The sequence below is a fragment of the Rosa chinensis genome, chromosome 4 (assembly GCF_002994745.2).
Source record: "Rosa chinensis cultivar Old Blush chromosome 4, RchiOBHm-V2, whole genome shotgun sequence".
Classification (NCBI taxonomy): domain Eukaryota; kingdom Viridiplantae; phylum Streptophyta; class Magnoliopsida; order Rosales; family Rosaceae; genus Rosa; species Rosa chinensis.
Window position 1 is genome coordinate 35,175,411 of NC_037091.1, and position 13,267 is coordinate 35,188,677.

General features: G+C 37.2%; 1 pseudogene; it reads left to right on the plus strand.

The window, feature by feature from the left end:
- Positions 1-1,957: 1,957 nt before the first annotated feature.
- On the plus strand, positions 1,958-12,386 carry LOC112199179 (annotated as a pseudogene).
- The last annotated feature ends 881 nt before the right edge of the window (positions 12,387-13,267 follow it).

A 13,267-nucleotide genomic window follows, 5' to 3' on the forward strand; every position in this document is an offset into this window, starting at 1 on the left:
TTTATAATTGTTGTATATAAACTGTTTGAAACTTAGTTTAAATTAATTAGGATTTTTTTTATATTGTTGAACATGATTTTTAATTGTAAGTTGTAAATTGAATGGAATAGGTGAAGTCTCTTTTGTTAATATTGGCCTAAACCCCTTATTGGTACCTAGTTCAGGTCCCTTAAGGTTGAGGGCAGCCTTTATTAACACTTGTTGAACTGTCTTCACACTTATGACCTTTTACATCTTAGTAAGTATAGCCTATGTGGAATGGTGTCTAGGAAGGGGACAACGTTCATGACTAGTTTTTGAATCCAGAAGTGCTTGCAAATGGGCCTAAACCACTATGTGGGAGTAGCTCATGCCAAAATGGATTTTTCCTCTCGTGTTCGTCCTCCCCCACCTGGCCATTTCAGTAAGGTTGCCCAAAGGATTTGAAAGGGAATTTGTGTCTAGGCGACTATACTTGGGCCGCATGTCCACTTGATTTACCGCTTGGAATTAAATTCGATATCAATAATATTTATAACAAAAGAAAATGTTGTGATACACTAAGGTACAAAATTTACACTTGTAAAAATACTTTTCACGTTTTAGTCACTAACTTGTTAATATTACTCGTAGTTTGTAATTCATAGTTACTTGTATATATACTTTGTATTTCTTTGTTAATTGTAGTCACTAACTTTATTTAATGGAGGTACCGTTTGGCTGAAAGACGTTAAACTCAAGCGCTGCTTGGGAGGCAACCCAATTCAGAAGCAGCTGTGAATGAGTCTTCAAACACAGATTTGTTTTCTCTTTCCCTATTTCTTTTTTTTCTTTTTTTTAATTTTTCTTCTTTGTTTTTATTTTAGGATTTATTTTCGTAAATGTCTTCTATCTATGCTTATTTGTTTCATTGCATGTTTATAATTGATTACATTGAGGACAATGCAATATTTAAGTGTGGGGGAAGGGATTTATATTTTTGTCTTTTATTTTGAGTCTTATATTTTGAAAAAGAAAAAAAAATTTGAAAATGTCAAAAAGAATACAAAAAAAATGGAAAAATGTCAACAACAACAAAAAAAATTGTTTTTGTTTTTGGTTTTTGAGTCATAGGATGCCCCTTCAACTGTCTAGGATGAGCTTATATCTCTGAAATTATGGCTAAAAGATGATCACAATATTAAGATGATTTCAAAAATGGTATTCTTTGGTTAATTGAGATATATGAAAAATATGTGCATGTGTAGTAGATATGGATTTCGTGACCTTGGTACAGAATATGAGCATGTTAGGATGAGTTTTGATTCATAAAAGCCCATGTGAGATATTCGAACCCATGTCCCTTTTTCTTGGAGTGAAATGAAAAATATATTCTTATTTTCTTGGCGATGTTTTGATGATCTCATTATTCTTTCATTTGATTGATTGTTTGCCATAGATTAAGTTTGATGGACTAGAGAATGCTAGAATTCGCTCTTGTGCTTGTTGAGACTTTTATCAATACATGGCCCTGATTCTGGAAGGGATAGAGGCACCCTAGGAATTATCACCATTGCCAAAAAGCATGTGTCCCCATTTGTGCCCGTCGTGGGACTCCCCTAGATAAACCCCTTTGAGCCTACATTAAGCCTTTTCTTTCATCACCCTTAAAATCCTTAACCCCTGAACCTTAGTATAGTTACAACCCTACCCTTTGTTCTAAAAACTTAGTGGAGCTAACTTTTGGGACTTTACTTGAGGATTTGGCATTAAGAATGAAGATTGAGAAGAGTTGAGAGTTCAAGTGTGGGGGTAGACTTGTCTATAAAAAAAAATAAAAAATACTTGCCAACTTCTGAAGACTGAAGTTAGAACAAAACACGTGGCACCTATGATGACTTGTTCAAACCACCATTTGATCAGTCCCCTTACTCGGCTTACCTCGTGCTTCAAAGCTCAAACTGCTCCCAGCAACCTAAGTCCCTAACATAAACTAGACATGACAGGAGTGAGGCGGATCAAGCTTGGGTCACAAGGCCTTGAGGTCTCAGCTCAATAACTAGGCTGGATAGGCATGTCAACCTTCTATGGCCACCCAAAGCCTGAACTAAACATGATCAATCTCATCCACCACGCCATTGATGCTGGTGTCACCTTGCTCTGACACCCTACACCTACAAAACTCTTCTTGGCAAGGTAAAATCACTCACATTCTTGTATTTAGTTTTCTAGGTTTGTTCGAATTATTGAATTGGATGAAGTGGTATTGTAAGTTAATGTGTTGATTGATCAAGCAGGCTTTGAGTTGAGGGTTAGAGAGAAGGTTCAATTGGCGACGAAATGTGGTTAGAGTGTTAAGCACCACATGAAGATTTGAGGCCAGCCAGCATATATGTGAGGGCTGCTTGTTAGGGAAGCTTGAAGCACCTTGGTGTTAATTCTATTGATCTCTATTATCAGCATCGGATTGACACCTATGTCTGTTGGAGAGGAAAGATCTCATATTGAAAAAGTGACAAATAAAATATAACTTATAAGTGGGTGGATCTCACCCAATTGTACCGAGGCCTTTTGTGATTAAAACCCAACACCTATCGGGTGGTTAAGTTGGGACAATATCGGTACAATGGTGGGCCATGGGCCACGCTTGTCACTATTTAACATGGTATCAAAACGGGTCCTTCTCCAATTGCGTCTCCACGTAAGCATGTATCATGAGCCCAAAATTGGGGTTCCCTGTATTGCCATCGAAATTACCAAGTGTCCAATGCGGGCCTTGGATTGTATCGACCAAGTCTCCGATATGAGACTTGTGTCCCAATTTCCAATGTGGAAATTGGATTAATTAATTTCACGTGCTAACCTAGAGTTAGGTTGCACGTGAGGGGGCGTGTTGGAGATGAAAGATCCCACATTGAAAAAGTGACAAATAAAATATAACTTATAAGTGGGTGAATCTCACCCAATTGTACCGAGGCCTTTTGTGATTAAAACCCAACACCTATCGGGTGGTTAAGTTGGGACAATATCAGTACAATGGTGGGCCATGAGCCACGCTTGTCACTGTTTTACAATGTCCTCATTGAAGTCACGGTTTGTTTTCTTTTCTGTTTCCTTTGAAATTCAATCTCCTTCTAATTAAAACTTATAATCACATGTTATGAGTTATCATTACACTTTGGTTAGTAACTCTGCGTGTAATAGGTAAATTGAATCGACGAAATACATGATGTGTGTGTCTAAGACTATTTGAGGATCACTTGAAATCGACATGTCTAAGTGCTTGTGTTGTTCCTCATTTGTCTATGTCCGTCTGTTTTCCTCATATGTACGTATATGGTTCATGCCAATGTGTAAGAAGATATATGACATGTCCCCATAGAAGTGCAGTGATTATTGTGACCACATCCTTCAGTTGGGAGTCACACTACAGATAAGATCTTTTTAAGTTTTGAATGTTGAATCAAGTGTACGCAGATTTGTAAACTATGTTTACTTTTTTCAACATGACTTGCTACTTTATTCTTCATCCTTTTAGATCTGCATGGTATACTACTTGGTAGATCACATAATTACTGTAGGATAAAAACTTCGCTGACCAGGTATGGTCAGCTTTGGCTGACCATATCCACTAATTGGGAGACACGTGTTCTCCTAAGCCTTTTACACAATCTAGACTAGATTCCGTCGGTGGCGCTGTGCTTCATGACCGCGATGGAGGTAGAGGAAGCAAGCATAGTACTGCTGCGAAACAAGGAATAGTATCCCGGAGGAGGATTTGCCATTGCCAGAGACAAGTACGGAGAGATCTCGATCTGCGGTGTAGGCTTTGATTGAGAGAGTGAGGAAGGCGGTGGTGGTGACTGGAAACCGGCAATAGGGAGTGGAGAAGGGGTTGAGGATTAAGGAGGAGGAGGAATGAGGTTTGGGGATGGTCGGGGTGAGCAGCCGATAGGGAATAGTGAAGAGAACAGAAAGAGAGGGGCCCAAAAAAAAAACCACGTGTTGGACCTTGAGTGAGACACGCAAGTGTTGGTTAGGAAGGGCTGCCCATGGCTGGGCAGCGAAGTATTGTCCATTACTGTATTATCTGTAAGATCAAATATGGACATAACACATATCATCATAAAGTAATTGATGATTAGCTTAATATCAATCCTAGTTTAACATGGATACAAACAGTAAATCAATACTTGTAACTTAATGAAGCAGTGTATCTATTCATTAAGGTAAGTAATCCTATTCTTAGTTTGCAAGAAAGATTACAATGAAGTGTTACATTAAGAATCTAACTAGGAAACCTAAACCGATATGGATAGCTTTAATGGGAAGCTTCTTGAGGGTTAAGTCTCCTATATATACAGATGAATTGGTCCCTGATTACTACCGACGTTTTGCATATTGTTCTGTCCATTGAGAAGCAAGTTGGTAAGTAACAGAAGGCCATATTCAGTGTTCGTGTTTGTAGCATAAGATGGAATCCATGCCAGTGATTGCTGAAGGTAAGCCTTAATCCCTTTTATGATTGTGTGCATATATTGTGAGCATGTATATGGTTATTAACAATTGGTATTAGAGCTTAGGCTCACAAGTATCAAAATCGTTTTAGGGTTTTGCAAAAAAAAAAAAAAAAAAAAAAGGTTTTTGCTTTACGGGTCAAGTAACTGACCAAGTCACTGACCATGTAACTGGTCATGTAACTTATCAAAGTAAGTTACTTAAGTCGATTGCTGCATCTGGTTAATTATCAAATTCACGCTTCCGCTGTGATTTTTAGCAGCAAATTGGGGAAAAAGCAAAAACAGGTTTTTCTATGGAAATTGATTTCGATTCATAGCATGATAATTGAATTTTGATTGTGCTCAAGAACACTAGTTGCATTCCCGGCGTGCGTTAGGTTAGAGTAGATGGTGACCGGATGAAATTTACAATTTCTTGATTGTTCTGTGGTTTCTTGGAATCGAAACAATTTTGATTGTGCTTGAATATGCATGATGAATTGATTGATGATATGGTATTGTATCTGTGATTGTGTAAAATTGCATGAAGAACAAAAATCTCCCAGAATTTTTTACACATTATTAAAATTGACAGATATGAGAGCTTAATTTTCTTACAAGGATGAATCTGGGTAGAATATAAAGTTAAAAGCTCATGGGTTTTGTGGTTTTCTGTTGGCATAAGTGATTATGATGCACAAAGCATTCTTCATTGATGTTGGCAGAAAACAATGATCAGGTAACTGACCATGTAACTGGCCAGGTCACTGACCATGTAACTGGCCAGGTCACTGACCATGTAACTGGCCAGGTCATTGACCATGTAACTGGTCAGGTCACTGACCATGTAACTGGCCAGGTCACTGACCAAGTAACTGGTCAGGTAACTAATCAAGTAACTGATCGAATAACAAAACTGAAATTGTGTTTTGTGTTTTAAAACTATGCTTCAGTTTTATCTTCCAAAGAAGTGGTCAAGTATGGTTTTAGAATACAAAACAGCAATATGCGTGCTTGATGAAAATAAATACGGATACTTAGAAATTTTTCTTCTGTCTAAAGATGTGGATAAATTTCTTTGGATAACTTGTTTTCATTGAACATGGTATATTGATAAAGAACTCCAGGATGTTATGCTTCTGCTCAAAAGTGTTGCTTAACATTATTTTTGGTTATGGACTGATATGAATGCAAGTATGGATTGTTTAGGTTTTCTGTATGTTCTTGTTTTGGTTGCTTAAAGCTAAATAAAACACATAAAACTTAAAGTTATTTTCTTTACAAATTGAGAACTCACACGAATTTTTGTTTTGCTCCTTAGGTAACTCTTACATGAACTTGAACAGTGTCTTGATGCTAACTGGAACCAACTATAGAGCTTGGCTAGATTCTGTAGAGAACTATATGGGAATGCATGAGAACATAGACTATTGCTTCACTGAGGACAAACCTGAAGAGTTAACTGAAAAGAGCACTAAGAAGGAAACTGATCTTTACAAGAAGTGGCATAGATCCAATAGAATGGCTAAGAACCTCATTCGTACCTCTATGTCCAAGACTGTCAGAGGAAGTATAGAAGAACCTGAGCTAGCATCAGATTTTTTGGAACTCATAGGTGCTAAGTTTAAAGAAAGTGAAAAGGCAGAAGCTGCTACGCTAACCAAGGAGTTTCATGATTTGAAGTACATGGGTTCAGGGGGAGTTAGAGAACATATTATGAAGATGATCAATATAAATGGCAGACTCAGGGAGCTCTTGATGGGGTTAGGGATGAGCAGGTAATGCATTATGCACTACATTCCTTGCCTAACAGTTTTAGTCATCTTAGGACCAGTTACAACTCTCAAAAGGGAAACTGGACTCTAGATGAACTTATATCCATCTGTGTGGATGAAGAATCTAGGATCAAGGAAGAAAAGGAACCTGCTACAACCATTAACCTCATTGAGAAGCCTAAAAGGAAAAAGCCCCAAAATAAGCTCAAGCCTATTAAAGCCATAACTAAGAGTTCAACAGCTGCAGTGGCCAAGGAAAATAGGCCATTTAGGTTCAAGTGCTACTTTTGCAAAAGAGTAGGACACATGAAAAAGGACTGCACTGGCTATAAAAATTGGTTAGCCAAAAAGGGTAAGTTTTTTTTCTAATACAGTTTTTTCTTTAGAAATTAATCTCATAAATGTTGAACCACAGTCTTGGTGGATAGATTCAGGCTCACCTATTCATATTACTAATTCTTTGCAGGGATTCATAAGGAGGAGAATCCCAAAAAGTGATGAAGTGAACCTGTGTGTAGGCAATGGCATGAGAGTGGCAGTCAAGGCTATTGGAACCTTAAAGCTCGATTTAGGATTAGGAAAATTGTTAGTTTTGGACAATGTTTTTTATGTACCTTCCATGAGAAGGAATTTGGTTTCGGTTTCTCTTTTAGTAAAATCTGGTTGTAGACTTGTTATGGATAGTAATGGAATTCTTATTTCTAAAAATTCTGTTCAAATTGGTTCTGGTGTTATTATGAATGATTATTTACAGTTAAATTTTTCAATGGCTCAACAAGAAATTTTACTTGTTGAAAATAACACAAACAATACTAACACTTTAACAGGTGTTAAAAGAACCAAACTAAATGAAAAGTCTGCATTTTTATGGCATAGAAGACTCGGCCATGTTTCAAAAGAGAGACTGAAAATTTTGGTGAAAAACAACATCCTAAATGAACTTGATTTTTCTGATCTAATAGACTGTGTTGAATGCTTTAAGGGGAAAATAACTAATACTAGAAAGAAGACTGCATATAGAAGCCAAAATTTATTAGAACTCATACACACTGATATATGTGGACCATTTAGGCATCAAACTATCTGTGGGAATGTGTATTTTATCACATTCATTGATGACTTTTCTAGATACAGTTATATTTATCTACTTTCAGAAAAGGCACAAGCATTGAAAGCCTTTCAAATCTTTAAGTCTGAGGTAGAAAATCAACTAGAAAAGAAAATCAAAACAGTGAGGTCAGATAGAGGGGAGAGTTCTACGGAAAGTACACTGAATCCGGCCAACAAAAGGGTCCATTTGCCTTGTTTTTGCAAGACAATGGAATTAAAGCTCAATACACAACACCCTATAATCCACAACAGAATGGTGTTGCAGAGAGAAAGAATAGGACTCTTTTGAACATGGTTAGATGTATGATGTGTACAACTGGTTTGCCTAAATTTCTGTGGGGTGAGGCTTTAAAAACTGCAAATTATATTTGCAATAGGACACCTAGCAAAGCCATAGAAAATACTGCTTTTGAGCTTTGGTGTGGCAGGAAACCTAGTCTTCATCACTGTCATGTTTGGGGATGTCATGCAGAAGCTAGGATTTATTATCCAAGCTTGAATAAACTTGACCCCAAAACTGTTAGTTGCTATTTTATAGGTTATCCAGATAAATCTAAAGGCTATAAATTATATTCTGCTCATCATTCACCTAGAATTTTTGAAACACATCAAGTAAAGTTTCTAAGTGAAAAAGTTCACAATACAAACCTTGAGGATTTAACCTCAGATTTTGAGGAAATTGTGTCAGATGAGAATATAAGTGTAGCATTGCCTTTAGAACAAGATGTAACTGATCATGTCACTGGTTACGTAACTGACCATGTCACTGACCAAGTAACTGTACCTGGTCAAGTAACTGGCCAAGTAACTGACCAAGTCACTGACCATGTCACTGATCAAGTCACTGCCCATGTCACTGACCAAGTAACTGTGCCTGGTCAAGTCACTGCCCATGTCACTGACCATGTAACTGACCAAGTAACTGTCCCTGGTCAAGTAACTGACCACGTAACTGGTCAAGTAACTGAACCTCACCATCCTCCAGTGGCTCAGCCTAGAAGATCACAGAGAGCAAGAAAACCAACTTATGGGGGGGAAGAGAGTGACTACATTGTTTATCTGCAAGAAGCAGAAATTGAAATGGACTGTGCAGAGTACAATGATCCAACTACATTTAATCAGGCCATTGAAAGTAGTGAATCTCATCAATGGCAGCAAGCAATGGAAGCAGAAATTAATTCCATGAGTCAAAATGCAGTTTGGGAATTAGTTGAACCTGACCCCAACCAGAAGCCTATAGGTTGTAAATGAGTTTTCAAAACCAAAAGAGATGCAAATGGCAATGTAGAGAGACATAAAGCAAGATTAGTTGCCAAGGGTTTTACACAAAAGGAGGGCATTGATTTTACTGAGACTTTTTCTCCAGTTTCTACAAAAGACTCGTTTAGGATAATCATGGCTTTAGTGGCTCATTTTGATATGGAGCTGCACCAGATGGATGTTAAAACAGCTTTCTTGAATGGTGAACTAGATGAAGTGATTTATATGAGGCAGCCAGAAGGGTTTGTACAAGCTGGAAGTGAAAACTTAGTGTGTAAGTTAAGAAAATCAATTTATGGCCTAAAACAAGCTTCTAGACAGTGGTACAAGAAATTTGATTCTGTGATTTCTACTTTTGGATTTACAGAAAATCTTGTTGATGAGTGTGTTTATTTGAAGACAGTTGGGAACAATTTTATTTTTCTGGTACTCTATGTGGATGATATACTTTTGGCTAGCAGTAACATTAAATTGCTTAAAGATACCAAGAGTTTTCTGTCAAGGAATTTTGACATGAAAGACTTAGGAGAAGCATCCTATGTACTAGGTATTGAGATTAAAAGAGATAGGGCACAGAGACTACTTGGTTTGTCTCAACAGAATTATATTACCAAAGTTTTAAAGAGATTTGGTATGGAGAAGTGTGCAGCTGGAGAAGTTCCCATGTCCAAAGGAGATAAGCTAACTAAGAAGCAAAGTCCCAATAGTGATGTTGAAAAGGAAATATGGAGTCAAAGCCTTATGCCAGACTTGTAGGAAGTCTCATGTATGCACAAGTCTGCACTAGGCCAGACTTGTCTTTTGCAGTAGGGATTTTGTCAAGATTCCAATCCAATCCAGGCCATGAACATTGGGTAGCTGGGAAGAAAGTGTTGAGATACCTGCAGAGAACTAAAAGTCACATGCTAGTTTATAGGCAAGTGGAGGATCTGAAACTCATTGGATTCTCAGACTCGGATTTTGCAGGGAATTATCCAGACTCCAAGAAGTCCACTTGTGGATATGTGTTCTTGCTTGCAGGAGGTGCTATTGCTTGGAAAACCATGAAACAAACACTTGTTTCAACTTCTACTATGCAAGCTGAATTTATTGCAGTATATGAAACTGTGTGTGAAGGACTTTGGATTAGGAATTTTCTCATGCAGACCAAAGTATTGAGTCACATTGTGGCTGGAACACTTGTGATTTATTGTGACAATGAGGCTGCAGTTTTCTTTAGCAAGAATAGTAAAAGGTCAAATAATTCTAAACACATTGATCTAAAGTATTACAGTGTTAGAGAAAGAGTAAAGCATGGTGAAATAGCTGTTTTGAGTATTGACACAAATTCACAGCTAGCAGATCCTTTCACCAAGGCCTTGTCAGTAGCAGCATTCCAGAAGCATACAACAAGCATTGGAGTTTTAGCTAATCTAGATGCTTAGGTTTAGTAGAGAGTTAGAGCAGTTGGAGCAATTTAAAATTTTAAGGTTCTTGAGTTCTTGTAATTTCAGTTGTGATATTTTTGACTTTTGTTTATCACAACTTATTTGTAATGGCAGTTTGTTATTATTAATAAATTTTGAGGTATTTTCAGATTTTGGTTATTACTGCAGTTTTTGTTGAATGTTCTGAAAATTATCGATTTTGTGTTTAAAGTTATACTTGCTATCAGATGGCTTAAATCATGTGAAGCATGATGTTAAGGTTCAAGCAATATCTTTAAGCCATCAGTGTTCAGTAAATTTGCTTGAGTTTTTGGTTTTAGAAACATAAAGTAGGACCTAATATATGTTTACTTGTTGATACACATTAACATATATTGTATCACTTCTGGTTTGACATATGTGGATTGCAGGAGCTTGTGTTTGTGGTTTTGAAACTCTGCATTTTTGTTAAAATGTATACTGTTTCTTGCTCTGCATAAGTAACTGTGATCTGACCATGTTGGAATGGATTTTCGATTTAAGTTTGTTATCTGGCGCGCACTTCAGTAAGTTAAGTAGGTTTTGATGTTCTCTGGTGCAAATCATCGAGCATGATATGTGTGAGTCTAAGGGGGAGATTGTAAGATCAAATATGGACATAACACATATCATCATAAAGTAATTGATGATTAGCTTAATATCAATCCTAGTTTAACATGGATACAAACAGTAAATCAATACTTGTAACTTAATGAAGCAGTGTATCTATTCATTAAGGTAAGTAATCCTATTCTTAGTCTGCAAGAAAGATTACAATGAAGTGTTACATTAAGAATCTAACTAGGAAACCTAAACCGATATGGATAGCTTTAATGGGAAGCTTCTTGAGGGTTAAGTCTCCTATATATACAGATGAATTGGTCCCTGATTACTACCGACGTTTTGCATATTGTTCTGTCCATTGAGAAGCAAGTTGGTAAGTAACAGAAGGCCATATTCAGTGTTCGTGTTTGTAGCATAAGATGGAATCCATGCCAGTGATTGCTGAAGGTAAGCCTTAATCCCTTTTATGATTGTGTGCATATATTGTGAGCATGTATATGGTTATTAACATTATCTTCTAGCTATGTGCTGGCAATGTATTTTATTTCGCTATTCTTAATTGTTAGTAACTGACATGCTTTATGATTCCCATAATTTGAGGTTGCTCTTCATTTCTTAAATTCCTTATTATTCTTATTACAAGATGGGGGAGCTCAAGAAACTAGTTGAAGAGGGTAATGTAAAGTACATTGGTCTGTCTAAGGCATCAGCTTCCACAATAAGAAGAGCCCATGCTGGTCATCCAATATCAGCTGTGCAGGTTGAGTGGTCCCTATGGTAAAGAGATGTCGAAGAAGATATAATTCCTACATGTTGGTAAGGCTCAATGGAACTAAACTAATTTGTTTTTCAGTAGCAATTCATTCTATTATTGTCACTGTCCTAATTTCCCAGCGACATTGTTGATACGTCCTCTAGGAAAAGGATTCTTTTCATCCTGAGCCATATTAATTTCAAATCTTCCCAATTATGATTTTCGAAAGGTTTATTGATACTTACTTGATATGTCATAAAACATATTGGTTCAGAAATGCATGTGCAAGATCAAAAGACATAGTAGCATGATATTCAAAAGTCCCAAACTTTCATCTCCTTGAAACTCTTTGAGTTTGTAATTCACTTTGCAAAGCCTATCTCTTTAAGTCCACTCTTATTAAATTGAATGTGTAGTCTTCTGTTATTCTAGATATCCCTAATATGTATCCCAGAAGACCAAGACGGATTAATTTTCGTTAATCCTCATAAACAAATTTTGAGGACACATAAAGAATATGATCATAGCATGCAACGCTTCTTTATTGAGAAATTAAGCATGAAAATACGCCTTCACTCATCATCAAATAACAAATTTACCTAGAGTACTCTAGGTAAATTTGTTATTTGATGATGAGTGAAGGCGTATTTTCATGCTTAATTTCTCAATAAAGAAGCGTTGCATGCTATGATCATATTCTTTATGAACCTTCTTTAGTTGACATCCTTATTACAATTTTCCAATATCATTTCATGCTAAGAAAAGAAGGGACTGATTCAGAACATGCCCAACAATTTTTATTGCAGTTTTTACAAATTATGATCGAGTATGCTTATTAATCAGTGCATTTTTTCTATCATGTGTTCTGGTGTATGTGTTGTTTGTCTTGATGCTTCTATACGTACACGCCAAGGTTCCAATCCGAAAACCTAGAGCATAAGAAAACAATATTCGAGCAGGTTAGTGAACTTGGAGCAAGGAAGGGATATGTACCCCAGCTCAACTAGCACTAGCTTGTTGAATGAAGAAGCAGTGTGGTCTTCAGTTGAGGAGAAGAGCAGGCGGGCGGGCACCAAGCATGATCTGCTCAAGGACTGCTGGAATGTGAATCAAACATGTGAAGGGAGTTGTAGGGTGAACAGGAATGGAAAGAGGTAGAGTGAAAGTCATTGAAGAGCGGAATGAAAAGATGGAGTGTGTTGGACAGATGAGGGTATTCTAAATGGAATGAACTCTTCATTAATAATTATAATATGTCTGGGACGAAGCTGAGACATTGAAGACATAATGTAATCGGATGGATGACTTAATCTATCATACCAATCATGCCAAATGGAATGATGAATTTTCTACTAAGAAATGCTTTAGGATTTGCACATTTGGGAAGAAGCTGTAATTAGGAAGAGAACTTAATCACTCAACCCTTGGGTACAACAGCTACCTACGGACTTGTCCTGTATGTACATACCGCCTATATTACATACCGCCAAACATAAGCAACGACCTCATAGGTGGTCTCCGTGACATGGTTAACCTCTCTTATGGTATACATCCAGTAGACCGATACCTGAGGTACCTCGCCATGGTGGAGGTCGGATTATATCTCGTTGGGAGACCACCCTCCCATGCTCTCCAAAAGGCTTCAAGAGAAGCAATAGACACATATTATCCCACATCGAAAATGTGTAAATGTGACGCAGTCGGATTGATAACTAGGTTTACCAGCAATAAACCTAAGCAAAGGATTCTGGAGTTCACCAGAGATAAAAGAGAATAATCTCAATTTTATTGATAAAAGATGAAAGATGCGTTCTGCAGCCGATAAGAGAAAAGTACCCTAGGGCGACTAACAACGAAACCCTAAGGCCCATGGATAAAAACGAAAACAACCCAAAAATAACT